At 33.2% G+C, this 10189-nt stretch overlaps 1 long non-coding RNA gene across 1 annotated transcript in view; it reads right to left on the bottom strand.

Moving 5' to 3' along the window:
- Positions 1 to 5037: 5037 nt before the first annotated feature.
- LOC110256457 (uncharacterized) overlaps positions 5038 to 10189 on the bottom strand; it is a 394262-nt gene continuing 389110 nt past the window's right edge. The window contains exon 8 of the long non-coding RNA XR_002337969.2: positions 5038 to 7090. This is a non-coding gene — a long non-coding RNA (uncharacterized LOC110256457). The remainder of the gene's footprint in view (positions 7091 to 10189) is intronic.

Genomic DNA, 10189 nt, shown 5'->3' with positions numbered 1-10189 from the left:
GATATCTTTGTTTAAGCATTTTACTGTGAATTTCTCTAATCATTTATTTTGATTGAATGCTTATTTGTTTCAAAAATTTAAAACTTTCTTCAAGAAAATAAGACAGGCATAAAGATTTTCCTTTTATCCTCCCATCATAATTAGATGTAGACCATTGTCTTAACCTGATATACCGAACATTTTATAAAGTTTTTTCAAAAGTAGTCACATTTTAAATAATTACTGAAGATTAAGTTCCCAGATATTTAATATTTCTATGATTCTATGTCTCAGTATTATTTAATTTTATTTTGATGAGCTAAATCATTTCAATATTGGCTGAAAGGCTTTATATTTTGTCTCTGCATTTAGCATTTTACATTGGAAAAAATATAGAATAAGCCAAGTCATTGAAATTAATTGGCAAGAAAATATGTAGTCTGATCTGTATTGTGGTAAGTAAAATAGGAAGACTTGTTAGTAACAAACATGCTTAAAGTAAACATATATGCATTCGTTTTTATTCAGTTTTGAAAAATTATAAACACCTTATAATTTAATGGAAAGCAGGACAAAGAGAATAGTGTTAAAATTTTGACTATATCACCTTTTTTTTTTTCTTAAACTTTCATATAATCACCCTAAGCCTCAGAATATGCAGAATTTTAAAAAGATAACAGTAATAAGAATAAAACAAATAGGTAATGGTTGTTATCTATTCCCAAACCTGTCTATGGATTGTCTTAAACACCAAGGATTATGCTCCTTTTTAATAGTAAGATTAGAAGATATTGTCCTATATAATATGAAAACCATTACAAATGTTCATATTAATGCAGAACTAGTAGAGTTGCTAGCTATGTGGACTTAATAAGATAATGCTATTAGGGTATAATGGTTTTCAAACTGATTATCTAATGAATATTTTCCAAGCTCTATAAAATTAGGAGGTAGATGATATATTTTACTCTATCATATTTTTCATACGTACATTACTTACTATCAATTTGTAATTCTTATAGTATTAATTAGTTTTGTTCAAAAGTAAAAGCCTTTCTTTTTTCTTTCTATCCACCTCAATTCTCTGAATGTTCACTTTTTGATTAAAAGTATAACTGGATAAAAAGTATAGATACCACAAAAAGCCGACTTGAGTGATTCCTGACTGTTCCTAAATAATCTCTGATTTCTTTCCTAATTCTTCCTAGATTTAGAGTAGTATGTTTCTTATTTCTTTTCCTCAGTGCTACTTTTTGGAATGCCTTAAGTGCAGGCCAAACTGGTAGCTTTATATTAGGGGAAGACTAGTGAGAGGGAATAAGTAAACTAGCCATTTCAGAGCATCTTCTTAGTCAGCTACCTTCTCCTCTGTCTTAGCTCAAATGAAAGTAGTGACTAACATGCTAAGTATGTTAGCATGGCCTATGAGGTATACTATTACTCATTTTCAATGTTATATTTTAGTTTAAATTAATTTTGTATTTTATTACACCCTCAAAATTTACATGAATATCTTTATCTATTAATTATTGTTCTGCTGTGTTGTTTTGTAAAAAATAACTAATTAAATGTAGGGATCATTGGCCATATATTTCCATATGACAGATAAAAAATTAGAGTAAGCCATGTATACATTTGTTGACCACTAGTTAATGCACTAGTAGGAATTATTTCAGTGGTAAACATGGTATGGTTAGTAGGAAATTACTCCGAAGTGCCTGGGAAGTAGAGATCATATAGCAGAGTTATGGTCTATGGACCTTTTGGTTCAGGGGGGAAGATACCTGGCAGTCATTTAAAGGATTCACAAAATATATGTATATATATGTATGTGTATACACACATACATATGTACACACACACACATTAAACTCTTAAGATAAAAAAGGAGTTAGCCAGGCAAAGAAGGTGGAGAATAGTTTTACAGGGATAGAAAGCAGTAATACCAAGCTCTGAGAGACTAGAGAAAGAACATCGGCATTATGTAATTGAGGAGATCTCTGTGGGAACATGCAGGAAAGTAGCTGTGAGAAAAGGGGGTGAACACATGTAAATAGTTTGCATCTTAGTCTCAATTTTATGGTTTACAACCCTTTTCTTGCTTTCGCAAAAAGCTGTAATTGATGCTAGTTGGCAAGGGCAATCGGGTTTTAGATATTCTAAAGCAGTCAAGGAAGAGGTTACACACCTGCCAGATGAGTTTTTTGCAAAGAAACATACCAAATCAGTATCTATTAATGTCATTATGTTACATGCCTATTTTATATTGCTAAGGAATTTAAAAAGTAATTCATAGATTTTAGGAGTTCTCCTGTGGTGCAGCAGGATATGGTGTTGTCCCTGCAGCAGCTTGGGTTGCTACTGTAGCACAGGTTTGATACTTGGCCCAGAAACTTCACATGCCTTCAGGCATGACCACTATCAAAAGAAAACAGCAAAAAAAAAAAGTAATTCACAAGTTTTTAAAAAAGAGTGATATAAACAATATCTAGCAACTGAAGATACTCAGTACAGAAGTTATTTGACACCTGAGTATATCTTCTCTGGAAGTAGAGTAAAGAAAGAGAACTTCAAGAGGCCAAGGTCGTTGGAGAGTATCTATCCCGACATTAATGACCACCACTTTTAGGGAGAGAACATTAAGCTATTTACAGAGGCAGGGTAGTGAAGTAGAATACAGGAGGCATGAACTCAGGAGTTAATTTGCTGGGATCAGATGAAGCTTTGCAAATGACTACCAGTGAGACCTAGGGCATTTAAACTCTGTCATCTTTTCTATAAAACAAAGATAATAATACATATACATCTTAGAATTATTGTGATAATCAGATTAATTGACATCTACCAAAACATCAAACAGCCTGTGAAGTACAGGCAGAAAACTTGAGTTTTAATTGCTACTACTATTTCTGGATCTGAGGATGAATAGAGTAGATTAGGCAGGCTTGCTTTAAAAGTGTTTATTGGACAATGATGGAAGATAATATAAGAAAGGAAATATATATATATACATTTTGCTGTACAGCAGAAATTGGCAAAACATTGTAAATCGACTATACTTTCATTTTAAAAGTAAAAGAATAAAATTTTTTATTGTATATCATCCCTGGCTAATGACTTTTGTGTTTAAATATTTAAATACATGTATATTAAATCCTTGTGGAATGAGAAATTGAGTATATAAATAAGATCACCCTATAATTTATTACCCAAACTGGAACATTTTTTATAGTAAAAGTTAATGTTTGAAATAATTAGGGGCGAAAAATGGTAACACTAGGGCTATCTTCAATAACTAGGGAACTCTACCTACAAAACCAGGTCTGATCTTACATTTGTTTCTCTAAGACAAATTCCTTGATCACATTCTTTTTTAGTAAACTTTTACGTGAAGTTTTGACAGTAATGACAATAATGATTGATGATATTATGCAGTTCTTTGTTCTTTAGTACATATTACATGTTTTATTCCCAATAATAACCCCATAAAGCAGGTAATACTTTTAAAATACCATTGCTTCACAGTTGAGGAAATTGACACATGATAAACATAAATAAATTTATCCAAAGTGAGGTTCACTCAGCTAATTAGCATCAAAGCCAAGATTCCAATACTGGCAGTTTGATGTTATAGCCCACATTCTTAAAGGGTATGCCATAGGCTCTTGAATGATTTTATCAGGAGTGTGACACAATAATATTTATGTTTTGGAAAGCTAATCCAGTTCTAGGGTAGAAAAAAACTTGACGGATAAAGAATTAATATAGAGAGAAGGATTACAAGTTTGTTAAAGTAATTATGGCAGGTCTAGAGTAGATGTGTGGAGAGATAGGGAGGAAGTAGAATTAATTTGGATTTAGATACTGATTACACACTGGTGGAGAAGAAGAGAGAAGAGAGTGGGTTTGGACCCTTAAAACCCCTTCTGAAAATGTGTATATGGTAATACCATCTATTCACTGATTATTAAGTAATAGGTGTTTTTCTCTGTTCCCCCAAAGTGTGTAAACTTTGATTTAGTAATATATAGCCAAAGAAATGAATGTCCTTATAATCACAACTATTGCAGAAAGAAGATATTTTAAATTAATCAATTTTGAGGCTTCAGATTTTAAAATATGCTAAAAATAATATAAAAATTTGAAATGAATAATTATGTAACAGTTGCTTTTCACTTGCTTGATTATATATTGTTCTGTTACATAAATAAAGACATTTTAAGGATAAATTAAGAGACATGTTTTCAAAAGTTCTGTAATAATCATTTCCTTAATGCATTTTCTGAATACATTTACTTTTAAATAAAAATAAAATATTTATTTAAAAAAAACCTTTCAGGATTCCAGTTTATTTTAGCAGCCACTGATAAAGCATTTCAAATTTTAAATTCAATTGCAGGGCCATTCCTTTTCTTGAGGAGATTTAAAAACCTGGTTTTAGGGTTTGAATTGAGTCTCTTCCAATGTCATATTCCTAACTCTTGAATGTAATCTCATTACAGAACAAGGTTCTGCAGAAATAACATTGTAGCAGATGTAATTAGTTAAAATTAGGTCATTAAAATGGGCCATAATCCTATGTGACTAGTGTCCTTATATAAAGGGGAGATTAGGAGACAGACAGATATACATAAGGAGAATCATGTGAAGATGAAGCTATACATGGAGCTGATACTTCTACAAGGCAAGGAACACAAAAGATTGCCAGCAAATCACCAGAAGCTATCAGAGAGGCATGGAACACACACTCCCACAGAGCCCTCAGAACAAAGCAATCCTGCTGCTACTTGATCTCAGCCCTCTAACCTCCAGAGCTGTGAGACAATACACGTCTCTGATTTATTCTACCCAGTTTGTTATGGCAGGCCTCGCAAACTATTCATTCACTATGTATCTTTAATACATTTATACACATTTCAAAAACAGTAGTCAACATTTATTCTAATCTCCTCTAAATTACAAATTGTGACATTGCGTCTCTTTTTCATGTACATAAAAGCCAAATGAAATATTGCATTATTAGTATAAGACTAAGTTTCAGGCTGAATATTACAATGCTTTTCTTTTTTTTTTTTTTGCCTTTTCTAGGGCCGCTCGCATGGCATATGGAGGTTCCCAGGCTAGGGGTCTAATGGAGCTGTACCTGCCGGCCTATGCCATAGCCACAGCAACACCAGATCCGAGCCGCGTCTGCAACCTACACCACAGCTCATGGCAACGGTGGATCATTAACCCACTGAGACCTCATGGTTCCTAGTCGGATTTGTTAACCACTGAGCTGCAATGGGAACTCCTACAATGCTTTTCAAATGTTAAAAGTTAAAAACCTGAAACTTCCTTGGGATAATCCACTATTATTAAGGCAGTTATAACTAAATAGCCATGTGACCTTGAAGCAAAAACTTAACACTTCTGGGTCTCAATTTTCTTATAATTTATAACATAGTCTTTAATTAAAGATCTCTATGAATTTTTTAATTATAAATTCTATGCTTTCTAATTTTTTTAGGGAACTCGACATGTTATGAATTTAGATATACTCAGTAAACTATTCCAGTACTTCTTAACCAAATGTGCCTATGAATTATTTGGAATTCTTGTTACAATGAAGATTTTTAGTCACTAAATCTGGTGTGCCCTGAGATTATGCATTTCCAACAAGCTCCTAGGTGATACTCATTCTGCTGGTTCTGCACCATATTTGTGTAGCAAAGGGCTTTAACGTCCCATGGCGATCAGATGAATTTTAATGTCTACTTCACTAAGGCTGTCATCATTAATGACATTAGCATCAAGGTTTTCATTTTTTAAAAAACCCTAAAATGAAAATTCTTTGATCTAATTATTTATACTTATGCTAATTATGAAATAATAAAACACAACAAACAACAATTGTTAATCACTTATTGTCTATTTCTTATGTCCTAAGCAGATAAAGCAGGATGAGGTTAGAATAGCTGTTGCCAAAGTGGTTATGCTGGAATCCAACTCCATTTCAGTTCTGAATATCACCTCCTGATTCATTGCATTGACTGCCATCCTGTATGCATACATAGTGTTGTGTGCATGTATTTGTGTGTGCTCATATCCACATATGAGCATATATGAGTGTGCATGTATATATCCTCTGAAACCATGTTAGATACCACAGGCAATTTCAATGTTTAGGAACTCTTTTTGCCTTAGTTACCCATCTTTGACTTCAATGAGTTTACCCATGTCTATCCCTGTTTAATTTCTTTCTATTTTGACTTCAGCCTCTGATTTCATAATGCTTCCTAGTGTTTCAATAATTCCAGATTTTCAACTAGGCACTATAGTCAGTTAAATTCCACTCTTTATAACAATTGTAAATTGCTAAATCCCTTGGCTTCTCTATACTTGATATCAGGCCAATCTAGGTTTTGCAGTCCATTCTCTATAATTCTTCATCTATTATTTCCACTCTTTTACATAACCATCCTAAAGATGTGTCATCAAACACAATCTCCTTGGATCCATTTCAGATTCAAGTATCATAAACATAAAGAATATATTAATTATTCTGTTTATCTGTTTCTCATTTCAAAAGTTTTGAGTTTTCAAGTAAAAGATATACCAAATAAAGAATAATATAGAACCCAAAGGTTATTTTAAAACGCAAGAAATATGAAGGAATTTTTCCAAAATTTGGCACTTGATTAAAATTCCAAATTTATATTATATAAATATGACGATGGGTAACCTTGCAACTACACTTTCACATTATAGAACCACATTATGGAACCACCATATCTGAGGTACCAGATTTAGTTACTATTACCGCCACATATCTGGAAATTTAAATAAGACCATCAAGTTTCAATACAACAATGAAAATGAGCAAAGTATTGGTATGATCAATAGCAAGGGTAATCCTTCAAAAATAATGTTGAGCAATGTAAGTGAGACAGAAAATTGTCTGTACTATGTGACTGCATTTTTAATGTTCATAAGCAATACATACTAACCTGTGATTTTGGAATTCAGGATAGCACTTACCTTTATGGGCACAGTGTATGGGAGAAAGTGCAGATGCCACTCTACTTTGGAAAACGTCTTGGAGCTGTGTTCTTCTGTCTGGTGTACTTTCCTGTGTGAATGCAGTTTCAATTAAAAGTCATTTCAAAAAAGGGGAAACAATTGACTATTACAAAATTTAAGAAGTTGGTAATAGTGCTAGCTTGTTATTTTCTAAAACTTTTTAAATACTTGAATATTTCACACTAAAATATTAAACAAAACTATATCACATTGGCCTCATTTTGTCTTGTGCCATATTTGTCAATATAATGTTAAGGTAGACGGAGATGATAAGTAATATATAATTGAATAACCAGATATTCATTGTGGTATTTTGAAGGGAAATGATTCTTAATCTCCTTGCTGAGCATCTCTAAACAAAGTCCATCTAGTTAGAAAAGTTTGCACCCTTACTGAATGTAACTCTAACTGCTGGTCTCTACCTTATGTCTCTCCTCTGATTGACAGGATGGACTCTAGGTGCACTTAAAATACAGCAGTGTCCTCTCAGGCTAAGAAACCATTTGAGTATTGAATCATCATTCTAAACTATCTTCTACTCTGCCATTGTGTTTGCTACTTCTATTGTTACTTATAAACTCAGTTTTTATTCTTTCTTCCTATCTTGTTCATTACCTACAGCCTTCCACTTGCTTTATATAAAAAATTTAATGTCACTTTCCTCCTCTTCCTTCTTTACTCCTCTTTCTCTATCACACTGTCTGATTGCATGATAATAGTCATTCAAACACTTTTCTGGGTGAACTAAGTACAGTGTTGGAGTATATGCTTTATTACATCTAACTACTTTGTCCTTTTTTCTCCCACATATGACATTAATGTCAAATTCTGCCTCTCCCTCCTTTCTTTCTGAATCTAGTATTTTTTTCTTCTTTTTAATATGAAGAAAGTAAAATTTGGAACCCTATGTATGTAGATGTGTTTGTATTGTGTGGGGTGGGGGTTAACTAATATCGCCAACAGCTGATATTTTAAAGAGTATGAATTATATTCAGATGAAATTAATAATCTAGTTGATGAAGTAATGATAACTTATGGTATATACTGCAGACTTGCAAAGGGAAGAGTACAGGTAGAGATTTAGTACAAGTAATTTATTTTTCAAATATCAAACTTGAATTAATTTCAGTCTTCAAATGAATCATTTTTTCCAAACTTATACAAATACAAGCAATTTGGAACTTAAAAAAATATTAATCATCTTGTTAAAAACAGAAATACAAGAGTTCCTATTGTGGCTCAGCAGTGATGAACCAGACTAGTATCCATGAGGAGTCTGATTCAATCTCTGGCCTCACTCAGTGAGTTAAGGGTCTGGCATCGCTATGAGCTATAGTGTACATGACAGAAATGGCTCAGATATGTCACTGCTGTGGTTGTGGTAAAGATATACCAGATGCAGCTATAATTCAACCTCTAGACTGGGAACTTTGCAGCCCTAAAAAAAAAATCAGAAATACATAATTACTAACTTTAACTTTTCCAAAACTGTTTAGTAATTTCAGAAATACTTCTCAATAAATATTGTGATGTTTCTTCCTTTCATAGTCTGAATATACATTTTTAGAGAGTCCTTGAGCTTCTTTTTTAAATTACCTCAGTGGTTGTTTTGAGATCTAAATGTGAATGTGTCTTAAAATAATTTATATTGTGCCTAATATACAATAAGAGCTCTGAAAGAAATATTTATATTTTCTTGCCTATTACTATAATTGTTGTTATATAAGTTGGCTAGAATTATTTTTGTTCCTACTATGAGCTAGGAACATACCCTTAAAAAAATCAGTCAGTGACAGTTTGCATCCCACTAATGCTGATCTTTGGAGAGTAGGTCCATGACTTAAGGCAAAAAGACACTGGATGTATCTGGGACATCTTATTGTTGCCAGAAAGCAAGTATGCTTTTAACAACATCAAGAGAGTTCTAAATGCCTGAAGAAACTGCTTAAATATATCTATGTATTTTAGTCTTTGCAAACAGGAAAGGGTGTTAATTATTGCTAAAGCTAGCAATTGCTTAAAAAAGTAACATGCCAGGACCTGCAGCTTCCATCATTTTTGGAAAACACGTATCATCATCTATGCAGAAAGAAGTAGAGAGAGTTCACTAATTAGTTCAAAACTAATAAAAAATAACCAAGTGCCTATGTTAGGGAACTGTTAACCAAAACCACCTGCTTGGCCAGGCCTTGTAATAACCTGTTGCCTGAGTTGTCTCAAAACAGGAGCAGGAGTCCCGATAAGGAACACAGTGGTGCTGCCACTGAAGACTAACCAGAAGGAGTAAGAGGGGCCAAATGGGAGGGAGAAGATGCCATCTCATAATACATCTTGTAAAACTAATCTGAAGAATTCAGGAGGGACCAAAGGGAGGGAGGAAATGCCAACCTTCCAGAAACTCTCATGCTGGTATCCATCTTGGCTGAGAGGTAGAAAGATCCTGAGTCAGACCAAATATGGGCACAAGCAAGATGACTGGCCAGAGACATCCTGGAAACTAACCCAATTACTGTAAACCTTAGACTTTGAGCTATAGGGCAGAACAGTTCTCCTGGGTTTCCTTTCCCTGCTGCTCTACAACCAGGTGCCCCTTCCCAATAAAGTCTTTTGCTTTGCCAGCATGTGTGTCTCTCATCATTCATTTCTAAGTGTTAGACAAGAGCCCATCTTTATGCCCTGGGTTACTGGCTCCCACTCCAGTAACACTTAGAAGTAAGGTTACTCCACAGATAAGACCAATTCCCTAACAGAGCCTACATGATACATCTAATTATAAGAAAGCATTAAAAAAACAGATCAGGGTAATACATCATAAATATAGCACAATAGATCAGGTACTACTATGAATGCAAATATATAAACCTTAGTTTTGGGAAAGAACTATGTTTCAGATATTAAAAATCCATAAATAAGTCTAAGATATTATAGATCATCACATAAAAGTGAAACTGTATTTAAAAAAATATCTCATGACTAGTATTTGGTATGGAGTTAATTCATAAGATTAATGTATTCACCAAGAAAATAAGCATAACTTACTATGCACAAAAGCCACTTGACTATGAAATAATCTATTAAAAGTATAGTCTAGTTAGTCAGAAGAGGCTTCTTTGAAAAAGGGATATTATTATTTTTCAATTGTTTTCTT

This window comes from Sus scrofa, chromosome 13 (genome assembly GCF_054392235.1).
Source record: "Sus scrofa isolate SSC_HxYL_T2T_F1_AM1 chromosome 13, Sscrofa_HxYL_maternal_Yorkshire_Landrace_v2.0, whole genome shotgun sequence".
Taxonomy (NCBI): Eukaryota; Metazoa; Chordata; class Mammalia; order Artiodactyla; family Suidae; genus Sus; species Sus scrofa.
The sequence above is the reverse complement of the archived record's forward strand: the minus strand, read 5'-3'. Positions and strand labels throughout refer to the sequence as shown.